This window comes from Pezoporus flaviventris, unplaced genomic scaffold (genome assembly GCF_033815535.1).
Source record: "Pezoporus flaviventris isolate CSIRO_AGI_PZ_B2104156 unplaced genomic scaffold, CSIRO_AGI_Pfla_v1 ptg000036l, whole genome shotgun sequence".
Classification (NCBI taxonomy): Eukaryota; Metazoa; Chordata; class Aves; order Psittaciformes; family Psittacidae; genus Pezoporus; species Pezoporus flaviventris.
The window spans coordinates 39,625,350-39,637,900 of NW_026892584.1; the positions used below are offsets into that span (position 1 = coordinate 39,625,350).

At 39.7% G+C, this 12,551-nt stretch overlaps 1 long non-coding RNA gene across 1 annotated transcript; it reads right to left on the reverse strand.

Annotated features, from left to right (window-relative positions):
- Positions 1 to 1,485: 1,485 nt before the first annotated feature.
- LOC133274821 (uncharacterized) lies at positions 1,486 to 6,744 on the reverse strand. Its single transcript, XR_009745291.1, has 3 exons — positions 6,619 to 6,744; positions 5,214 to 5,352; positions 1,486 to 1,632 (listed from the first exon to the last, which is right to left on the reverse strand). It is a non-coding gene; the product is annotated as an uncharacterized LOC133274821 (long non-coding RNA).
- Positions 6,745 to 12,551: the final 5,807 nt, after the last annotated feature.

The window sequence follows — 12,551 nt, forward strand, 5'->3', positions numbered from 1 at the left end:
GATAGAAAGGGGATGAGAAAACCGTCCTCTCCATTTTAAGCTGTGGGCTACAGACCTAAGGATTGATGTGGTCAGGACTCAGGCAGGTGGCACAAAGTCAGAAAGAGAATGATGGGTCCTGTGGGAATTTCACTGGAAGAAACTAGCCCAGAAAGAACTGGTATAAGGGAGAGAAGATACGTGGGAAGGAACAGGAATACCACGTGACACCTAGAGAAATCCTTAAGTGCTAAAGAGGCATTTAAACATAATTCCTCCCGTTAATCTAACCCACTAGCTCAGGTAGTTCAATTGCCTGCACAAAGAATTGTGCTATGCTGCCAGGAAGCTGCATATCTATGGAAATAACTGGAGAATTGCAGCCATCACCTTCTATAAACTAAGGACTTATTTTTTGGGATGAAAGAAGCAGCTGCAGTGGACAGGAAAGTAAAAATATCCTGCCTGTTCATACATTCTTTTCATACAGTTTGAAGAGCACTTCCCCTCTTCGTTATGCTCAGCACTGGCAGATAATGCAACCTCCCTCTAGAACCACATGCACTGTTTGTACGGGTTGAGTCCAACATTAACCTACAGAGCCATTCTAAGTAAAAACACATTAAAGAGAAGGGTAGTTAAAAACAGAGTTGTAATCATGTACTGTACTCAGTGTGCTTAAATAGCGCACGTAATATAATTCAGTGTAATAACCACTCACTACTCAGGTTTCTGACACAAAGGAAGATACAGAATAGAATTACATTTCAGACTGGAACTGATTCTGGAGTACAGCCAGTCCCATGCAATCCATAAAAATTCCTGTGTCAAAATGATGCGTCCCGTTGTCTTGACATCTTGACCAAGGTTTCTAAGTTTCTCAGTTCTCTGACATCCTCCACATAGATTAATGTATATTCAGTGTAATTTTGTCAAAGTGCAACAGCACTGGAGTTCTGCTCAGGAATCTACTCCTTTGCAATTTTTTCATCAGTTTATGCAGTAGTGAATGCTGTCCTTGTATAGCTAGCTCTCTTCTGTGCAAATTAAAGAGACTCTTGAAGTGGTAGTGAAAAAGAAAATACTAATGCAAAGATTTCCCTTTCACCTGCAACTACCTTACCAAGTTACATTCTTTACTTACAAGTCACTGATGAACTGAATACCATAAAGTAACAGTAATACTCAGCTCTCTTGTAAATAATTCTAAATTATGGACTTCTCAATGATCATATAGGTCTTCATAAACTAAATTAGTATCCCTTTGTTATATACAAGTTTTCATTCAGGTTTCCTATCTGAACTGAAATGAGATGATCAAATTTCTGTTGTTATTCAAGGATGTTTTTTATTATTATTTATTTTTCTACTTCCTTCACTTATTTGCACGAGAGAATCAGAATGACAGCATGCCAAAGCATATGGAACAATGGCAGGATGCACAAGTGTTCTGCATTTGCATAAAGTCTCTCCTAATCTGAAAAGCCACTGAAAGAATGAGAAAACTAATCCACATTATAACATAGTAAACCTTCTTAAGATTATTAAGTAACCTCTGCACTCCTAGTGGGATACAGGTTCCTCCTTCTTTCAGCTGTAAGCTCCAGCCAGCAGATGGTAGGTGCTCTCAGTCAGAAAAGCAGCAAAGTGCACCTGACAAGAAAGGAGTCTTAGAGAGGATGTGTGCAAGGACCAATCTATTTCCCCTGGCTGGTACACCAGCCAGTGGAGGATTTCATCCTGCAAGATAGGAATGCATGGTTAGAGACCTCCAGTTGTTAGAGACTGAATACATATGAGGGCTAAGATTTTTGAAGCCAAATTCCTACTAAAAACAATAGAAATTTGGGTGTACAAATCCCTTAGTCTCTGTCCAGCCAAAGCAATTCCTCTCCCCCCAGCCTCTAGCTGCTACCCATTGCTTAGTACTACTGGTACAATTTTTTAGACGGATTTGTTGCACAAAGAGAGACTTATTAAAAACAGAAAAGAATGTGTTGTTCCTCTCTAGCCAGAATCATAGTTTAAAAATCTGTGGGCCTGATTTTCCTGAATGCTCAAAAGACACAATACAGTTATAAACCCTTACAAACCACCTAAGCTCAAGTATATGGCTGTTTTTCATCTCCAGTGATTCAAAGGAGGTATGTTTACTACTGCCATTGGCACAGCATGCTTCCAGAAGAGACAAACAAAATAGCTTTTTTTTTTTTCCTTTTTAAACACTTTGTTATTTATTGGTTCAGAGGCTAAGGATAACTTAATATAAAACCAAAATATTTTCATCTTATTTTACAATTATTCTTTTTAACGATTAATAGCCTATAAGGCAAACATTGTTCAGATCCCTGTTCTGCCTTCCCATTTCACTCTATAGCTGGATTGACTAAAAGACATGAGGACAGTTACCTTTTTTTGAGCTAAAAAGTTGTAATTCTTGTCTCTGTCCGAGGTGAATATCACCCCAGGAGGACCAGCAGCTTAGTGCATATTTGTGTCCAGATCCAGAGCTACTTGTACAACCACCTTTTCTATTAGTTTCTATTTCAGTAATATGACTTCAGTTAGATATTTGTGCTTTTGCCAGGAATAGAGGGGGGAAATAAAGCAGCTCTTCAAAAACTTTCTCAAAGCAATTGGAGGACAAGTCAGCTGATGAGTATGTTTATTGCTCTTAACTTGGGAAGCAAGGAGGGACCATTTCAGTGTTGGGAAACCTGTTACCAAACAGACCACACTCCAGGTAAAACGCTGCAGGGTTTGGTTTGGGGTTTGGTGGGTTTTTTTTTTGTCTGCTTCATTGATGAATATCACAGCAAGATTATTTTTTCCCTGTTACAATTCTGAGATGAACAGAGACATCCATTGTCAATCCAGTGTCCTAGGGTGTTAGCTGCCTGCCTGCCAGAAGCCCAAATCCATGATATTACAGACACACTGCCAAGCTTCAGTTAGTGATCCAACCATTTCCCAATGCTGTTCATGAGCACTAATAAAACTGTCAGGTGTGATTCAGACCAGACCAACCAGAAGTGACTACTGGCTCTGCGGAAGGGCTGGGGGAACCAGGGATACAGGTAGTATTCTGGCCAACCTTCCTAATGGAGGTGAAAAATAAATCATGTCAGAACATTCTATTTTTTCCATGTTTATGGCTCACAGGCTAAGGGAGAAACAGAAGAGAGGATCTCAGGCTTAGTAAGATTGTGATATATGCTGCACAATGCATCCTCAATGCTTTCAGCAGTCAACAAATGTGTTCCGCAAAACACATTACTATATGATTCTTGGATGAAAACTGTTTGTTATTCCTGTGTGAAAAGATTGCCTAAAGCCCAGTTAGAAGTAAGATGATGGAATATTAAGGTACACTTCAAATTTGCAGGGCATCCGGATGTGAAGAGTAGAAAAACCTTCACAAGACAAGTTCAGAGTTGTCAATTAATCATTGGCTGTGAAGTTGGTGGGGTGGAATAAAAAGACAAATTCTGCACCTCAGTAGGAAAATCAAATGTACAATTACAAAGCAGAGAAAAGCAAATTAGCTACAGAATTGCAGGAAAATCTTAGATACAAACATGTGCAAACTATGTTAGCAGTATAATTCTCTTGCAAATATGGCATTTTATGAGAGGCAATGAGTCCACACCTTTTGGCATTAGTGATGCCTCAAATCAAAAATACAGTTCAGTTTTGAACAATATGTTTCAATATTTATGCAGACAATATGAAGAGTCCAGAGAGGAGCAGAAAAAAAATACACCACTTCGGAATATACGATCTAGGAAGAAAAGCTGAAAAAATTGGGTTTGTTTAGTCTAGAAAAGAGACTGAGGGAAGACATAAGTCTTCAAATATGCAAGATGCCGTTATAAATACGACAGTGATCAACTGTTCTTCATGTCCTGCTAGGTTAGAAGAATAGTTCCGCTTAACGTGTGGTAAAAGAAGATTTGTTAGCTATTAGGACAAAATAACTAACAAAAATAACCATGCACTGGAACAGCTCACTGAGGCTGGTCATGGAATCTTCATCACTGGAGTCCATTATGGAAAGGTTAGACAAATCTCTGTCAGAAATAGTCCTTGGCTAGGCCACAAAACAGAGACATACTGGTTGCCTGAGCTCCCTCCCATTCCTGCACTTCTATGATTTACTAGGGAATATGCAGTTTCTTGCACAAGCCACTTTTTAGGGTTTAACACACTGACTAATATATTGCATGCAAAAAAACTCTATCCAGATGCCAAGTATTTAAAACTCTATTTAAAACTTTACCACTGTAAAAACTGTTATCTTCTAGAAGGAAAATCCAGGAAGTCGTACTCTGTGATATTACCAAACCAAGGAAGAACCCAAGTAATTTCAAAAGACCTTTCAAAATCTCATGTGTGTCTTCAGGACAAGGTCAGAAAAGGCCAATGACTTTTCTCTGTCAGAAGGTAAGAAAACCCCAACACAGCTGGGGTTGTCACAACCTGGCAAAAGCCAACACACAGCAGTGGCTTAAGGCTATATGGAAATCTATTCAACACACTGTTATAGAAGGAATGCTCTTGTGTTTGGCACATCTTGAGTATAAAAACTGGCATCTAACAAGCTGATATGCTTCAGAAGCTTTCACACTGAAGCCACCTGGGGATGCTTATAATTGATGAACCTGCTGAATTTACTGAGCACATCAGTCAATAAGTAATGAATCCCTGAATATTTGGAGCATCACATTAGAAAAGTGAATACTTATTGTCTGGATCAAACTATAATCAGTTCTTTCAATAAGGGCATAAAAAGCACCTGTGGGTTGTGAGGCCCACCAAGAGCCCATTACAGACCTATTGACAAAAGCATTGTTTCATACCATGTGTGAAACTTCTACTACAAACAACCCAATTCCTGTTTCAGACTTACATGCCGTTGAGCAAAATCAAGAAAAAAGACAGGAAGACTACTCCAAAAGAATTGACAAGGATGAAAAGGTATATTACAAGCAGCCATACTACTGGTTATGGCAGGTAATACGCTTGGAAGAAGTGTGGCGAGTCCACTCAACTGGTGAAAGCATCAAGCCTAGCAAAACCCTGCATAGACACAAGGGCATACTGTTAAAGTCTAGAAAAAAAAATCATGTAAAGCTAAAATCTTTAACACCTTGAGAGACATTAACATCTTTACAAAAGACCCACTGGAACAGCTAAGATGATCTGACAAGGCATAATTCAGAAAAGTACCTCACCTCCTTGAAGTCTGGCAAACATCAATGGTATCCAGGCAATTGATGAATGTGTCTTGGTCAGAAAGATTCTCCTGAGTTATTCCCCCTCAGAAGCATTTCACAAAAGCATCTGAAGACAGCCTGGAATAATGTGGGCTACCTGCTAGGATAATTCATAAAAGCAATAGCCATGGAACTGGAAGAAGCTCAGTTTTCTTGCTAAACTGTTTAATGCAAGTTTCTGCAAAACATCTTTCTGTTTTATGACATTTCTACATACAGATCCTGTTTTTCAGAGATCCCATTCCTGCATTCCTTGCAAACCCAAAACACCCGCTGACATCATTAGGCAATGCATTGGCATCAGAAATACAGGATGAAGCCAATAGAGGTTGTGGATAGCCAAAACTGTGCTGGAGACAGTTCGTCCCGGTTCGGTCAAACTAATTTTTGAAATCCCAGCTGGTTCACAAATTGTGAACCTCCTATGCTCCTAGTAGACCCTGCTCCCCTTTACTCCTGGCAGCTGTTTGAGAAGCTGATCCACCCATGCACTGTGCAGATGGCTACACTTCTTCCCTCCTCAACCCTCACAAGCTAGGAACCAGAAATCCCTTCTCCTAGGCTTAGAGAGGTGGTTACTCCCACTTCCCAGCCCAGCCCCACTCCCATACTCCCTGGCCCCACTCCCAGAACCAATTCATATGCAATGGCCTACACATCCTGCTAGTGGAGAAGGGCTAGGAAGGGCTGTTTTGAAAAAATTTAAAATCTTATTAATGAATACAATACGAACTTCAAAGTCCTACTGGGGAGCAGTATTTGTGTAATGGCAAAAAAGAAAAACAAATGTATCTTGAATCCTGACACTATTAAAGGCAGCAGAGGGAAACACCCAAGGAGCCAGGATTTCAATCAACAATTTATTTGAGTACCCACTCTTGTAGTGGATGGAAGGAATCTGCTTGAGAGAAATGTAGGAAAGGAAACTACAGATGGAAGGAAAACAGAGATCACAACAGCTAAAAGCAAGGGTTGGAAAAAAAAGCCAGAGTGAATGATAATGAAAACTGCTAAACAAACTTGAATCCATGTTAGTTAAAATGGGAAAAAAGCTCTGTTAGATTAGCTAAATAAGCCTCCTGTAAAGAGTCAGTGAGCCCTTAATTTTCTGTTATTCATACTTTTCTTAGAGAACATATACTTTTTCAGCCCACACGTATGACCACCATACAACCCAATGCATATTAAGTGCAGCAGGGAAGCTGCAGACTCAGGACTAACCGCTCTCGATCTAACAAAATAATTTTGACCATTAGCTTGCAGGGGACAGAGAAAATCGAGCCCTTGAAGCAAAAGTCTTTTCTTCACGTAATTACGGTCATTTGCCCCCATGCAGCTGACAAAATCTTGGGAAGGTAGCCACCTCTCTGGTTCTGAACATGTTATCATTTTCTACATTTCTGGCAAACCCAACTTCTAGGATTTAACAGGCTTCAGCTAGCCATTTACTGCTGAAGTTCATGGGTGTGTGACCTCTTGGATGAACCCTGAGGAAAAAGCAGAATCTCAAACACAAAACTCTTCAGAAAATCCCTCTTATATGGGGGGGGGGGGGGGGGGGGGGGGGCAGAACCACTGTAAAGCAAAAATCCTTTTTCTTTTTCTGTATTAGAGCTGGTGGTTCAAGATTAGATTGTAGAGTTGGTTTCTCTGAGCACAGTCTTTTGACTACAGCAGCACACTCCTGTCCAGTGAAGCAGGCAGACAGAACCACAGTTGTTATTTTCTTTACTTTCTAGGCAATGATGTTATACAGGAAGAAAAGACAAGGCCATAGAACAATATCAGTATGACTGATATCTTTAAATTAGTCAGTTACAGGTGTGAGTTTTCTTTCTGCAAAACTGCAACCAAAATCCGAGGACTAGATCTTGGTAATACCTTTTGTTTTTCCAGACAGATTATCCCTTTCACAAACCCTTCCTCAGAATTCCTGTCAGTCTCCTCAGATATTGGATGCTATTCACAGATTGAACCCTGTGGACTACAGACATCATCCACTGGGAGATATCCGTTTTGTAGTTTTCCTTCTATCTGACTGCTCTGCTATGCAGCATCTTCTGCTTCTCACTCTCTCCTCTATCTCCTTAACAACATTAGTTTTCCTGCTTTAGTGGAGCCAGTGTACAGATATTCCAAAGAAAGAAGCCAAAAATTCTAAACACTCTCCAAATTTCTCTATTGTACTATTTGGCACATACGGAAAACAACTTTTGACACTGTGAGTGTTTTTCATTATGATGAGAACTATGGTTCCCATCAGGCATCAGAACTTGATTTTGATAGTTCTGAAAACAGTATCATTACCTACCCACTATATCATTACCTACCCACTACATTACTCTGCTAACATCTCAGGAATCATTATTAACAAGTTCATCAAAAATAATCACCTGAAAACTAACTAGACCTAATATATGCACCAAAAAAAAAACCAGCAGTCTCATACTTCAGCAGCCTTGTTTTCTATGGATACATTTTATGCTTGGTTTCCCATTTCCAGAATTTTTTTTTTTTTTTCCTTCATTGCTATATTCTCTTGCAACTAAAGAATGTGAAACAGTTCTTCAAGCTTCCTTGAAGTCTATAATTAATTGTACAGCCAGACCAGATTGTTTCAAGCTTAGCCTTTTAATTTTACATTTGGCTTTGGGAAAAAAAAAAAAAAAAAAAAGGAAAAAAATAAATAAAGGAGAAAAAACAAAAGAAAAAACAACCAAAAAAAAACACAAACGTTTCCTTCAATCTTTTGATTAATTTCACAGAATTTCCAGGAACACATAAGCCACATATCAAAACTTTGCAATTTAAAGTCCCATTTTGGGATCTGGAAGAGCCTGCAGTTAACATTCATTTCAATTACAATACTCTATCATGCAGTGGAATCTGTGTTCAGTGGCATGGAATGTGGATTTAGTTTAACAGTACTTTGATTAAGGCAAAATGTTCACAAGGTATGTGACAGTCAGGGGGAAATGTTTTTTGAATAAAGCAATAAAGACAAAATTTTACAGCCTCCTTTGACAGCAGACTGAATTTACCTTTTGCATCCTTGACCAAAGCTGAAGCAATTTCATTGATGCCAAAGGAATGAAACTGTTGTAGAAACACTTGGGGCAGTCCTACATTTTTTTTAAATCAGTAGCAAACTCCCACTGACTTCAAATCCCATACATGTAGCTCACAGGCACAGCACTGCTCTTGGTTGGCCTACTAACCTTTGTGACTTAACACATGCTACACTTCCCATTTGCAGCTTCTGAGGAAGCCCTCTGTAAAGGTTCCTGGCCTAAGGTATCATTTTCTTTGTTTACTGTCTGGCTGCATAGATGTCTGGCACAGATTTCAAAGTATAGTAGCTCAAAAATATGCTTGGTGCTTATGTGTATAAACTGCAGTGGATTGCATCACACATCCTGCATCCGAAATTAAAATCACGTAACTAGTGCTCTCTGTATTATTTGTGGTTTGCATGAAGCAGGTAATAAAATGCAGCCATATCAGTAGCACAGCTAAGTAGTTTAACATCATTGACTAAAGTGGATTTATTCCAGAATGACATAAAGTAAATGAGTTCAGGATATTTTTCTTTATGTGTGCAAGAAAGAAATATACAATATATTCCGAAAGATCAGCACAGTTCATCTAATCCACTGCCAACATTCACAACACATACAAGAAATTCTATATTGTACAGTTACTGAATTACATTTACTCCAGTTTTGCAGGGCTTGGCACCGCCAAATGCTCCAAACAAATTCAAAAGCACATAAAAAGTACCAACTTAGTCACAACAAAACAAGCGTCTCAGAGCAGTAAGAAAACTATTCTATAAGCTTCCAGGGAGGTTGCTTACAGTATTGGCTGGACTGGATTGTACTGAACTTGCTGAAGTCAAGCATTTAAGCACTATTTAGTTTATTTAACCCAGTGATACAGAATCACAGCTAAACAGCCCAAGAACACCAAGGCAGTGATGGGAAAACACAGCAGGTTAGATTCCAGCCCACCTTGAATGCATCTTTCCTAGTCCAGCTTCAGTGGAATATTATAACTACTCCTGCCACCACATACAGAGTTTGTCCCTTTTTCAGATTTTAATTGCTGATGTTGTGCTCCAGGCTACCATTACCTTATTACCAGCCCTTCTAAAAGGGCTGAAACAGCCATGGCAGCAGCAGTACTGGAGTCACAGTGAATCCCGAATCATGATAGACCCTTGGCACCAGTGTTCCTTCTCAGGCCTTGAATTTCTCAGGTCATGGATGTTGGCAATTTAGACACAAGAGGCAAGCTCTGGCTTGTTTCTTCTATGCTAAACAGGACAAACAGAGAAACATCAAGGTTTTGGGAGGAATAAGCAATACCTCCTTTAATCTGGACAGGAGGTGCTCCTGCAATAGGAAAAAAATTGACCAACAAGGCTGAAATCTGGCTTTTATCCACTCCTAGTGGAATCAAAACCATTGTACAGTCTACACAGCTGAATAAATTTCATCCAAGTCAATTAATATCAACATCTTTGATCTTAAAGTATTACATCATCATAGGTTACTATGATTGTTATTCAAGGACAAGCAAAAGTCTGGTGTAACTTTCCATAACCCCTACTACACATCTTGACAGAAACACAGTATGTGTTTGTGAGTGGACCAGCATGGCTTTCTGCAGGCAGGCTGGTTAATTGTGTTCAGTTTTCCATATTTCCTGATCAGCTGATCCTAGAAAGGATTTCTAAAGCTTGCAGTTCAAATTTGGCTCCAAAACAGACAGCTTGCCCTTGCTGTTTGGCAAGAAACAACAAAATTGTGTTAACAGTTTATTTCAAGAATACATGTTAGTAACTGCCAAATAACAGCTGTAATGACCCTGATGCATTTCTCCCTTTAGAGCTTTTTTGTTTAGAAGCCAGATGCTGCCCAAAATAAAACAAACAAACAAAAAAATCATTCTTTACCATGAACTGTCCCATCATCCTGAATTCCCCATCATTTCTCTGCTACCACCAGCACTATACCTTGTGAGAGTAAAGAAGCCACCTAATGAAGATTTACTCCCACCTGGGATTACAGACACCTGAAAATGCATTAAGGGCTTGAAACAGAGCCTGCTGAAATCCAAGGAGTTTTTGGATCCTGACTTCAACAAGCTTGTGATCAGGTCCTGAGAGTTTATTTTTTATTATTCACTTATGTTTTCCCTGGTTTATGTAAAGAACCATTTCACCGAAATCCAAGCAGAAGGACTTTAATATTTTTGGTACTGTATCAGAAAAATAGTTTAATCATAAGTTAAATTAAGAAGTGCCACTGTCTGCAACCAAATGAGAGGCTAACTCTGATGTACCACCTGTGCACTGCTTCTCTGGCTCAGCATTGACCTTGGTTGACAGGAACATGTGCCTGAAAACTGTACCCAAGAGGAAACTCATCACAACATGAACAATCACAGTAGAATGATAAACACCCACACTGAACAAGAAAGCTGCCAAACCCTTACAACAGCCAGGACTCTGACTGCATCTGGAACAAAATATGCATTTACCAAAAGAATGCAAGTACATATAAACAAGAACGTCCCCATGTATTTACACACTCTCTTGCTCCACTTTATGCCTAGAGCATCATGTTTCATTTTGTCATAAAACGCATGCATAAAAATATCCTTCTGCTCCCTTATGCCAGAGACAACTGAGATTATCAGGTTCATTATACGCAATCACAACAGAAGGTTGTGATGTTTTAGAGTGATTTAATCCTATTGATCCATTCACATACTTTCCTTAAGAAGATAATTGACGTTTTTAGTTTTGGGTAGCTTGATTTCCTTTTAATAACTTATGATTGCATGCTCCACAAGATCATCAAAGCTGTGCGAAGGCCATAAAAATACATTCAATGAGAAAGTGGTCTAACTGTGTTTCCTCTTAACTAATGGAAGAAACAATGGGTTTTAAATGTTACATGGATGATTTTCCTGCACATGTGGTCTTACGCAAGATTCCTGCTGTGGAAGTCTAAGGTTGGCAGACATCTTCAAAGACAAACTAAAGAGAGAAAACAATCTTTATAGGCTCAAATCTGTTCTCAAGCACAGGTACTTGCACACAGACAACACAATGCATTCACACAGAAATCACTTGAACCATGAAGCATCAGATACATTCAGTGTTAACACTCCCAGAGTAAGCCTTTCTGTGCAAGTGTTTGAAATGAAGAAACAACCAGTTAAGACTGAAAACAATTCTTGCTTTCTTCTATGATATTTCACCTAAAATATTTGCTATCTCCTGCCATCTGTAGACATTCATAGACTGTGAAGTGCAAGTCACCTGGGGGCAATACAAGGAGTTGAAGATGCTCAGTACCTCAGCAAGAGAAGCATACTTGTAGCAACACTTGCAAGACTGCAAGAAACCAATTTTTAATGTGCCTGCATGTCAACCGAAGATCTGTACCACTCATGTACGAAGAAGACAAAAAAACGAGTTGCATTTTCTGTGAAATGTATGGATATTCAGGTATTTAGGATAGGTGCACTTGCAGTCTGCCTCTGAAAATGTCTGACAAAAAGGCTTCAATTTTGAAGGTCAAATCTGACACCTCTTAGGTAGATTTCACGCTGCAAGCAGCAACTCTGCTTCAGATGTGTGAAACCCTTGGTGTGGCTAGAAAAAGCTGTGGATCAGCTCAAGCAGCAGCTCCTGCAGGGTGCTGAGCCACTACAGTTCCTTTACGATCACTGGTGGGTTGCATTATTCCTGCTTTTACCCACATGTGTGCATTGCAGCATTTAGTCACATAAATAAGGGAAGGAACAGTGGTGAGGATGCATGGTTTTGTTTCTGTTTCAAAGGCTGGCTGTGCCTGTAGACTTGTCAAAGCCAGATGCTGTTAACTGTGAATAGCGTTACTCTGCAACATGGGCCAGAATCTTCCAGACACTGGGTGTGGTGGGTGCGAGGCCACTTCATTAGATGTTTGAAGCTGTGCGGGTAGTTTCCATTGTGCTCTAGCAGCCATGCAGGACACACCCGAAGAAGCTGGCTGAACTGCATACAGGAATTAGCCCACACTAAATTCCAGGCCTCCACAGCTGGATTGCTACCCATACCCCATCAAGCCAGCTGAAAGCAAGGTAGGTACATCTCTGGCAAGAGGAGACAGATGAAATACTCAAACAGAAGGCCTTTCTTTTGGCATCAAAGAATTCTACCCTGCTGCTCGAAAATAAGGTGTGAGATGGTTCTCTTGAAATAAAGGTGAGTTTAGTTGAGGAATCAGGGGAAGATCTGCT